The sequence below is a fragment of the Rhinolophus ferrumequinum genome, chromosome 14, assembly GCF_004115265.2.
Source record: "Rhinolophus ferrumequinum isolate MPI-CBG mRhiFer1 chromosome 14, mRhiFer1_v1.p, whole genome shotgun sequence".
Classification (NCBI taxonomy): Eukaryota; Metazoa; Chordata; class Mammalia; order Chiroptera; family Rhinolophidae; genus Rhinolophus; species Rhinolophus ferrumequinum.
Genome location: NC_046297.1, coordinates 24,693,471 through 24,703,915, shown reverse-complemented (window position 1 = coordinate 24,703,915; position 10,445 = coordinate 24,693,471). Strand labels below are relative to the sequence as shown.

Below are 10,445 nucleotides of genomic sequence, written 5' to 3'. Positions count from 1 at the left end.
AGAGGAGTACTTCGAAGGTGACTGTAGTGATATTCAATAATGAGGTATGTAGCACTTTTTCTAGGATGAGTTTCAGAAGTCAATTGTCAGACCTCCTATGGTTTCTTCTAGAAATTTCATGGTTTCAGGTTTTACATTTAACTCTTTAATCCATTTTGAGTTATTTTTTGTGAATGGTGTAAGAGTGGTCCAGTTTCATTCTTTTGTATGTGGCTGTCCAGTTTTCCCAACACCATTTATTGAAGAGACTATACTTTCCTCCATGTGTATTTTGGCTTCTTTGTCAAAAATTAATTCACCATATGTGTGTGGATTTATTCCTGGGCTCACGATTCGGTTCCATTGATCTATATGTTAGTTTTTATGCAAATAACCTACTGTTATTAGCATCCAGGACTGTGATGCTTCCAGCTTTGTTCTTTCTAAAGATTGTTTTGGCTATTTATTAGGGGTCTTTTATGGTTCATTACAAATTTTAGGATTATTGTTTAATATATTTCTATGAAAACTGCTATTGGAATTTTTAAAGGGATTGCATGGAATCTCTAGATTGCTTTGGGTTATATGAACATTTTAATATTAATTCTTCCAATCCATGAGCATGGAATATCTTTTCATTTATTTATGTCTTCTTCAATTTATTTCATCCATGTTTCTTGGTTTTCAGTGTTCAGGTCTTTCACTTTCTTTGTTAAGTTTATTACTAAGTATTTTATTCTTTTTGATGCAATGGTAAATGGGATTGTTTTCTTAATTCTCTTTCTGATAGCTCATTATTAGTGTATAGAAATGCAACAGATTATTGTATATTGATTTTTGTATCCTGAAACTTTACTGAATTTGTTTATCAGTTCTAAAAGGTTTTAGTGGAGTCTTTAGGGTTTTTCATATATAGTATCATGTCATCTGCAAATAATGACAGTTTTACTTCTTCCTTTCCAATTTGGATGATTTTTATTTCGTCTTCTTAACTGATTGCTCTGACTGGCATTTCCAATACTATGTTGGGTGAAAAGGTTGAAAGTGAGAATCCTTATCTTTTCCTGAAATTCATGGGAAATCTTTCATCTTTTTACCATTTTGTGTGATGTTAGTTGTGGGCTTATCATATACGGCCTTTATCATGTTGAGGTACGTTTCTTCTATATCCACTTTGTTGAGAGTTATTTTCATAAGCAGATATTGAATTTTGTCAAATGCTTTTTCTGCATCTATTGAGATGATCATATGATTTTTGTCCTTCATTTTGTTAATATGATGTATCACATTGATTGATTTTTTTCAGATATTGAACCATCCCTGCATCCCCGGAATAAATCCCACTTGATTGTGGTGTATAATCCTTTTAATGTCTTACTGAATTCAGTTTGCTAATATTTAGTTGAGAATATTTGCATCTTTATTCATCAAGAATATTGGTCTGTAATGTTATTTACTTAAGGCATCCTTATCTGGTGGTTTTATCAAGGTAATGCTGTACCCATAAAGTGAGTTTGGAAATGTTCCCTCCTCTTATATTTTTTGGAAGATTTGAAAATTGGCATTAATTCTTCCTTGAGTGTTTGGTAGATTCTACCAGGGATACTGTCTAGTCCTGGACTTTTGTTTGTTGGGAGGATTTTTTTGTTTTTTTTAATTGGTGATTTAATCTCCTTACTAGTAATAGGTCTGTTCATATTTTCTATTTCTTCTTCATTTAGTCTTTGTAAGTTGTATATTTCTAAAACTGTATCCATTTAATTTAGGTTGTCCAATTTGTTGGTACGTAATTGTGTATAGTAGTTTTTTATGATCTTTTGTATTGTGGTATCAGTAATGTCTCGTCTTTCATTTCTGATTTTATTTATTTGAGTCCTCACTTTTTTTTCTTACTGAGTCTAAATAAAAGTTTGTCAATTCTTTTTATCTTTTCAAAAAACAAGCTGTTATTTTTGTTGGACCTTTTTTATTGTTTTTAGTCTCTATTTTAGTTATTGACACTGATCTTTGTTATTTCCTGCCATTTACTAATTTTGGGTTTTGTTTTTCTAGTTTCTTGAAGTGTAAAGTTAGGTTACTTACTTGAGACTTTTCTTGTTTCTTGATGTAGCTATTTATCACAATGAACATCCCTCTTAGAACTGCTTTTACTGCATCGCATAATTTTTTGTATGTTGTCTTTTTATTTTCATTTGTCCAAGATATTTTTTGGTTTCTCTTTTAATTTGTTCTTTGACCCATTGGTTTTTCAATAACATGTTGTTTGATCTCCACATATTTGTGAATTTTCCAGTTTTCTTCTTGTAATTAATGTCTAGTTCCATGCAATTGTGGTCAGAAAAGATGCTTGATATGACTTCAATCTTCTTAGATTTATTATAACTCCCTTTGTGGACTAATATATGATCTATTCTGGAAGATATTCCATGTCCACTTGAGAAGATTGTGTATTCTGTTGCTTTTGGATGTTCTGTATATATATCTTAAATTTATGTGACCTTATAAATGTATGTCATTTATGGCCAATATTTCCTCATTGATTTTTTTCTCTAGATAATCTATACACTGATGAAAATGAAGTAATAAAGTTCCCTGCTATTATTGTATTGCTTTCTATTTATCCTTTTATTTCTGTTAATATTGTTTTATATATTTAGGTGTTTCTATGTTGGGTACACAAATATTTATAAATGTTATTATGTCCTATTGTTGGATTGAACCCTTTATATTTATGTAATGCCCTTCTTTGTCTCATATTACAGACTCTGTTTTACAGTCTATTTTTTCTGAAATAAGTATAGCAACCCAGCTTTCTTTTGGTTTCCGTTCACTAGGAGTATCATTTTTCCATCACTTCACTTTTAGTCTGTGTGTGCCTTTATACCTGAAATGAGTCTCTTGTAGGCAGCTTATAGATAGGTCTTGTATTTTTATCCATTCAGCAATTCTATGTCTTTGGATTGGAGAATTTAGCCCATTTATATTTAAGGTAATTATAAATAGGTATCATTTATTGCCATTTTGCAATTCTTTTTTGGCTTAAGCCCCACTGGCACTAGAGCCAGGTGACCTAGAGGTGTCCCCAGCAGCAGCCACAAAAATTAGGGCATCACATAAGCTCCTTTCTGGAATATATTATATTGGCGAGCTAAAGCTAAACAGAAGGAAAGAGCAAAGATGTCGCCCCCTGTCCTCCATTCTCTGAGAGCACTCTCATAGGATCCTAGATGTATGCCAGACAAGAAACCTGCCCCTCAGGCTGAATCTCCTGAACAAATTGGCCCCTTTCACAGAAATATTAGGGGTGTGTTCCAGTCTGCTATCTGTGCAGTGCCCCAGGGACGATGACCTGCTAATAATGGTCTCTCTGAGATCATATCAAAGAGAGCTTGTGGGCTCAAAACCAGGCACTCTTAACACTGTGGCCAAAGATTGAAGTTCTCCATAGGATGTAATTGTCACTCAATAGTGCTATGTTTTCCTTAAGACACATAAGATTTATCAATGAATAGTGATATGGGAAAGTAAATAAATGTCTCCAAAGTTTTAAAAAAATTGTCTGTCTAATTGTTACAGTCCCATGAGACCCAGGACTTTCTTCACATACTTCAACCAAAACAACAAATTGCATCTGACTAAATGCAGAAGTTGATATGAGAATCCAGCTGCTTTCCATTAACACAGAAAGATTCAAGAGATTTGTAAAAATGTAAACAATGTCACTCTTCTCACTATTTTTTTATTTTCAAAAATGTAGTTATTTTCATTAAAATGCTATTCATGATAACATGTAAACAGGTGTATTATAGTTATTTTAAAATGAATTAATATTTTTAAATCATTCAATGTTAATTTTTGATATGGTAAATATTGCTAGATATAACCCACATAGGCAAATGTCCTTTCATCAATAATTTCTAAGAGCATGAAAATGTCCTAGAACAGGAAGTTTGAGAACTGCTGCCCTAGAGAAACTATTGCCCTATACACAGTATTTCTGGAAGTATATCCATAGCTGCACTGGTTTGAGGAGCAAGAAAATGGAATCAACCCCAATAACCATCAACTAGAGAAAAAAGTTAATTGTGATATATTCAACTAGTGGATCATTACACAGAACAGATTGGAAAAGAAGGAACTCAGCTATAATCATCAATGTGGATGAATCTTTGGAAAATAATATTGACATTTGAAAAATATGTTGCAGAAGAATAGTTACAGTGTGATTCTATTAATATAAAATGTAAAAGCATGCAAAACTGAATTTATTTATTGATTAGGGACACACCTGAAGTAAACCAAAAAGAAAATCAAGGAATGCTAAACACAAAATCCAAGATCATGGTTACTAGTACGAAAGTGAGGGAAGGGGAAGTTTTATAGAGAGGCCCAGGGATCCTTGAAAGACCTGGTAATGAGCTTTTCCTTAAACTGGTGTGTGGGGGGGTGAGGTGTCCAGGTGTTGTTATTTTTATTATTATTGCAATATTATGTATATCTTTAAAATATATATAAATATATTTTTGTAGGTATCCAATATTTGATACACAAAAATGTTTATGACTCAAAAACAGAGACAAAGAGAGATGTCAGACCCCATGCAAGTAAAGAGGTTGTGTTAGTTCTTAGTACTTCAGCTACATCATTAGAAAGGCAGAAAACACAAGTACCCTCTGCTTGGCTGCCCAGGCATCAAATCTTTCTGGCCTCTTGTTTTACAGACAAGTGAGATAGGGCAGGTGATGCTCCAGAAACCATGTGAGCCTGGGGAAGGGATGCAAACCCATCTCCCAATTACCAAGAACATTGTGAGTGAGCGCCTTTTGGTGGCTCCTGATATTGGCCTCCTCTGTACTTTAGGGAAAGTAAATATTAGACCACATATGACTTCAAAGCAGCCACTTTCCACAGAAGAAGCTATCTCATCAGTGCTCTGGCAGGAGGTGCCACCCTCAGCTTACCTGCAGGTTGGAGAACTGTGCAGTGAGCATAGCCTCCAGGTGGAACCAGAAGTAAAATGACTGCGTTGCGGCATTTGAGTTGAGGCCATAGCAGTTCCTGGGCTGAAACACTTATCTTCAAATACATCCATTGACTTTAACCTGACATTCTCCTGGGCAAGATCTAGGGACTTCTGAGCCAGGGGCCTCATCAGCAAGGTGCCTGCTCTCCCCCTCCTTCCTACTCGCACTAAGTCCAGAGATAGGAGATGTGCAGAGAAGATAGGTGGGGGAGAGGCTAAGGCGGTCCTCAGCACTGCCAAGGTGACAATGCAGCTGTTAGTGAGCTGAGCTTCCGCTCTGCAGAAACAGAACTGCCTTTCTGATCCCCCTGACTCAGCTGCCTGCTGCTTGGATCCTCAGAAGCTCAGGGCTTCCCAAAGTGTGGGGCCGGGACCGTTTCACTCCCCTCGACACTCTCTTTTTTTTTTTTTTTTATTTAAATTTATTGGGGTGACAATTGTTATTAAAATTACATATATTTCAGGTGTGCAATTCTATATCACATCATCTATAAATTACATTGTGTGTTCACCACCCAGAGTCAGTTCTCCTTCCATCACCGTATATTTGATCCCCCTTACCCTCATCTCCCACCCCCAACCCCTTTACCCTCTGGTAACCACTAAATTACGTTCCCCAGATTAATTTTCAAACCCCGTGGCCATCCTGTGGTCACCGACTGCCCTTCAATCCCTTCACCCGCCCCCCCCCCCTTGCTTTTGTGAACTGTGCTGTGCTTGGTTCAAAAGGAGCTCCTTGTACGGAGCTGAATGGGAAGAAGAACAAAAAAGGACAAAGAGAGAGAGTTCAGTTAAGTGTTGCTTAGCAGCAGCAAACAAAACAAGCCAATGTGATTAGAATAAATTATCACCGGAGGAAGTGGAAGATCATTCCCAGAGACCAGGGAGACAAATTACCCATTAGAAATGGGTTACAGGCAGTCGGGCTTGAAAGCAGAAGACGAAATAAAATGGCTGATGGAAATTTAGCCTTGGATTCTGGGGCTGTATGAACAAAACACAGCTTTATCTCCTGCTTAAATTCCTATCTTCAGCCTGTGACTCTCACTTATCATGCATCCTGGAAGAGTCAGCTGTTATTAATGATGCTGTGTTTCATTAGAATTCAAAGAATCAAGAACTGGCAGGGCCATCAGGCACTGATGGCTGGGGTTTATTTAGCACTTCTACAAGCTCTATTCTGAAGTCTTGTATTCTTGCATGTACTCCTAATAACAGCCCTATCAGTTGGGTACTCACATTATCACCATTTTACAGAAGCAAAAACAGTAGCACAGAGAGGTTTAGTCACTAGCCCAAGGTCACAGAGCTATTAAGTGGCACATCCTGGATTTACACCCAAGCTGACTGGCTCCGAAGCCCAGGATTTAAAACACACCACTTTGGCAAAGGATATAACAACATGTGATGGTGCACCATGAGAGTGAGGGAGGGGAAATAGATTCTCTCATGCAACATCCCTGGAGTTGATACAGTGGAGTCAGTACAAATGCAAATGCTAGCCTCCTGCAGGGCCACCAGTCACTGAATATTAGGATGGCTCATTGATGCCAATGAATGAATGCTCCTGAGTGTGCCCCAAGTGAGGAAACCCCTACACAAAGCAAGTAAAATATTTCTGGTAAACCTCACTTGGCTCAACAAAAAGACCCTGATCACAAGCATGTAGAATTTTTCACCTTCCAGCTGATGTAGCCTGGCCCACATACTGGCTTTTTGAGCATAACCATCCACCTCACCCACTTCCCTGCTAGGAGCCCATAGCAAACCCCACAAGCAATGCCTTATCCTAGGTGTCCTGTCTCTCCTTCCTGATTCTCAGTCTCTTGACTGCAACAGCTGATTTTTCTATATGTTTCCCTGGCCCTTTATTTTAAAGGTCCAGTTAGACTCCATTCCCTGCCTTTTGTGATCTGTCTGCCCTACCCCACCCCACCCCCCAACTTCTCCTAATCTCTTTATTACAGCAGCACCTACAGAACTGAGTAGGACATACCCCACCCACATCTCCAACGCTCCCCACTGTTGGCCTGGGGTCACCCAAGTGCATTTAAGGGAGCAGATGAGACTACAGTAAAACTACTAGAAATGCTCCATCAACTAATACTCTATGGTGCCAAGCATGGGTGTGAAAGGCTCAATTTGATGATTATGCTATACTAAAATATAATATGTGTTACTGGTTGTCCTCATTTTATCTATATTATTTTCTAGCATAAACAACTTGTCTTTATGAGTTGTTTGCTCATTTGTGAAACTGGTAAACAAGGGTTGTCAGAGCATTAATCAAAAATCTCAAGCCAGAACCAAAGGATTCAGCCAAAAGCCTGCAGTCTTTACCTCCACCTTTGTCTGCCGTCCTGTCTTTCAGATACCAATCTGAAAGGAGCGGGGGACAGAACTCAGTCACATCAAGCTCTATTATTTGTTTGCCCCATTTTCCCTTCTGTGCAGTGACAATTTTCTTTCCTCTATTGTGAAGATTGACTTGACAATTCAAATGATGTTTATCTTCAATGCACCTTTGAAAAGTATAAGAAAGTGCAGTTTTCCACTCTGCTTTCAATTTGTCCAGATGTGCACATAAAAGCAAAAAAGCAAGTGTACTAAGTGTCATTTTCATTGTCTTCTTCCCTGAAAGGAAGAGCAGAGATTTCACTTGTAGGTCAGGGTTCTAGAAAAAAACAAACCAGCTATTGGAAATGACATGTCACGATGTCCACCCACAAATCAGTGACCAAAACAAGGCCATGATATTCAACTCCAGGAACCCATTCACATTAGTAGAAATATGAAAAAAGATCCCTCTGTGTTTTATTCACCTAAATTAACATAGCAACAGTAATTGCTGAGTGGTATTCAAAGAGCAGATATTGGCAGGTAACTAGAAAAACAACCACGCAGCTTGAGAATTTAGGTCATGAGAAAGTAGTATAGAATTAATAATTACAGACCAGTGAGAGCTTCAAGATAATGGCTCCCAAATCTGATTCTAAACTAAATTGTACATGATGGTTGTGGAGGGCAGTCCAATCTTGGCAAGTCTCTCTTATAAGATGATCTCACAAACTTGCTCCTGGTTATTGGAGTAAGTAATTGAGTACTACCTATGTGTAAGGATCTGTATAAGCCCTTAACTCACATTCAAGGTCTCATTTCACCTTCATAACAATGCTATCATATAGGCATTAACATCATTTTATTGATGGAAAACTGCAGCTCCAAAAAGTGCTTTGCTCCAGGAAATGCAGTGCAAATTATCATCCTTTATTGGAGGCATCTCACTAACCCCTCTCAGGCCTCCCCAGCCCTCCTGCCTGTGAAAGGAGAAGAAAACAATGCATTTCCTACCTCTGGACTACTGAATAAAGAATCCAATTTCATCCCAAAGTGTCCCTTTTTTCCCATTGTTTAATATCTCTGCCAGTCAATAGCTGAATGCTCACCAGTCTGGCCCCTTCCACCCCTCAACTGCAAATTGGAGCCCACACCACTGTGTGGACCCAAACTCATCAAGATTTTCCTAAGGTTCTAAAAGGAGGTGGGCCCTGGAATCCCTCCCCTCTCCTTCTTCCCTGAGATGGCTTCATTTTTTAAAAGGCATTTCTTGATTACAAAAGTAATTAATTTTCATAAAGAAAAATTGTATAAAATATAAATGTATAAATAGCAAATTAAAATCACCCATGATCCAACCCTACAGAGATAAATGCTGTTGAACAACATGATCATTTATTCCTTGATAAGTTTTTTTTTCTTGTACGTTATTTCACACCACACACATTAGGCATCTACTGTTTACCTGGGGCTGGGTCAAAGGCATCCTCTGCTTTAAAGTATCTCATACCCTCCTTTAAAGCAGAGGATGCCTTTGACCCAGCCCCAGGTAAACAGTAGGCAAGCAAAAAGCTCACAATGAAAACATAATTATAGATTGTCATCAAGTTACTGAAGGAAAGTAGAGACTGCTGTGATCACGAATAATGGGAGAATACTAATTAGACTCGTGTCAGGGAAGTCCTCTTGGAGGATATCAGTCGGCTTTGAGGAATCTAGTAACAAGACTAGGGTAATGAGCAGTTGTCCCCAGGAGAGAAACGAGAGGCACCTAGCAGGGAGCTCTGGAGCTGGTTTGGTGAAAGAAGCCAATCTCCAGCCAGGTCAGCTTTGGAACTGGACCCTAGTGAAGCAGGGTGCATGGGAGAGTCTAAGCACAGAGTGACATGCCCAGACCCAGAAACTCTCAAGTGAATTGGACAGGGAACCAGGCAGGGCAAAGGGGGTGGTCATGAGATCAAGAGAAGCCACTGATTCAAACTACATTCCGTAGGCAAAATCAGAAGGAATGTAGAAGTGTATAAAGAAGGAAAAATGAGTTCCAATATTTAATATTCAGCCTTAAAGTCACCATTAAAACCTGTAGCATTAATTAAACAAGAAGACCATTAGACTGAGGTGGTCCTAATGCCTTAGCAGCCATGTAAACAAATCAAGTTCTAAGCCTGTAAATGCCTCAAGCTTAACAAATCGAAAACTAAGGACAACTAATCACAAACACCCTGCTAGGCTTTCCGCTATAGCCATTCAAAAATGTCTTTGCTTGCTCCTTCTCTGTATAAGCCTCTCTCTGAGCTCCTGTCAGCAAAGTGCTCCTCACCATTTCCAGTTAGTGCTGTCCTGATTCTGGAGCAGGAAAAAATTCAAGCATGAGCAAGACAAAAGACCAAAAGCAGTTTATTATGAGCTGGTCCACTCCACAGACAGAGTAAAGGCTGTCTTTAGGCAAGACGTAGCCCCGACCCTTCTTACAGTTGTGGTTTTTATTAGTTAAGCTTTTTAATATGGGAATGGGGGAGGAATATTCTTATTAGTTCTCTGAAGTGGTGGGCTTTTCCAGGAATTTGGAATATACCCCTTTTTTGTCTTTATTTGGCTCTCTACAGAGGTGTCATTGTGCTAGTGGGTGTATCATTTAGCATGGATACGTATTATAATGACCATATGATGTGGATGGAATTTACTTGGAGGTAACTCTTCGTTGCCATCTTGGTCTTGGCCAGTTGTGGCTGATTTCCTTGTCTCATCTTGATGTACTGGCCCTTTGTCTTCCACTGGCCATTAATGGTTTTCTTAGAGGCCCACCCACCCCATGTCAATTCCAAATGATTTTTGCTCAAATAAACTCTTAAAATGTTTAACATGTCTCAGTTTATCTTTTAACAAACCAAAGGACACAATTTCCAAAAACAATTAGTTGGAGCTTTATTACCTTCAGGATGCACTGACTTAGTTTTTATGGTCTGTTTTAGAGAAAAGAAAGAATTCTAGAGAACATGAGCAGTCAGATCTCCTGAAAACACTGAAGATTCTTTGAAGTCGTGTTTATTTTTCACCATTAAATGAAGTAATTTACTTAAAACAAATACTGCTGGAAGCTTATAGT

The 10,445-nt window shown here is 38.2% G+C and overlaps 1 non-coding gene across 1 annotated transcript; it reads left to right on the top strand.

Annotated features, from left to right (window-relative positions):
• The first annotated feature begins 3,349 nt into the window (after positions 1 to 3,349).
• LOC117034240 (small nucleolar RNA SNORA25) lies at positions 3,350 to 3,476 on the top strand. Its single transcript, XR_004425052.1, has one exon. It is a non-coding gene; the product is annotated as a small nucleolar RNA SNORA25 (small nucleolar RNA).
• The last annotated feature ends 6,969 nt before the right edge of the window (positions 3,477 to 10,445 follow it).